The sequence below is a fragment of the Lipotes vexillifer genome, unplaced genomic scaffold (genome assembly GCF_000442215.2).
Source record: "Lipotes vexillifer unplaced genomic scaffold, Lipotes_vexillifer_v1.1 scaffold1798, whole genome shotgun sequence".
Lineage (NCBI taxonomy): Eukaryota > Metazoa > Chordata > Mammalia > Artiodactyla > Lipotidae > Lipotes > Lipotes vexillifer.
Window position 1 is genome coordinate 303,366 of NW_006789032.1, and position 1,066 is coordinate 304,431.

A 1,066-nucleotide genomic window follows, 5' to 3' on the forward strand; every position below is an offset into this window, starting at 1 on the left:
GGAATGTGTCCCGAAACGCATCCACTAGAAACCGCGCTGCACTGGGACGCCCCAGCCAGGGCTGCCCCATGTGAAAGCCCCTGGGGAGGGGGCCGCCCAGGGTTCCCACTGCTGGACTGACTGCCTCTGATGAAGCAACGGACCCTGCAACGATGACCAAAACCAACCATTCTAGTACGAAACCAAGTATGAACTGCACGAATTACCCCAGGACGAGCCAAGTAAAGAGAGACGCCTGATGTCAGAAGCGTGTCAAGACACACACATTGCACGTGCTATCACAGTTGTACTGGTGACAGAACTTATGATTACTGCTGTAATTTTACCAAAATGGTACCTACAACCTAGGGAGTGCTTACCATGTGCAGGCATTTAGGGGCACACATGCTCCGGACCAAGAAGCCTGTGGGGCAGGTGCCCAGTCCAGTGGGTGGTGAGAGTGCAGCTCTTGGGCTACCTGCCTGGGCTGGAGCCTGGCTCTGTGACACATGGGCTCAGTGACCTGGGCAGTTACTCAACAGCTTCATCTCCTCTTCATCCAGTGGGGCTGCAGACAGCCTGGCACAGTGTGTCCGTGATCAAGTTGTGTGAAATGCGGAGAACAGTGCCGGGTACAAGATTAACACGAGCCGTTACTGTTACGGCCTCCAACTTACAGATGAGAAAACTAAGGCCCAACGGGGTCATCTGGAGGCCACTGTGCCAGGGATCAGCAGGACTGGGATTCAGATTCACGCCTGACTCCAAGTGCTGTACAATTCGACTGATTCTCGGTAACCATGTCAAAAAGCGGAGTAATTTTTCCCTGCCCTGAGCACAAATAACTTATTTTCTTGTACTAACCTACAAGCCTTATCTAAATAAGGTACTGTATTAACCCTTTACTGTGTTTTTAAAGTAAAATAAATACACATACAGACAAAGTTTATGATGATGAATAAAACTTATGTAGGTTACACTTTATTTGACTCTCAACTTAAACACTAATATTAATTATTGTTGCATAGATTTTAGATGTAAAATCCATACTTCACTGATTTGCCTTATTGTCGTTTGCCTTTTAAAA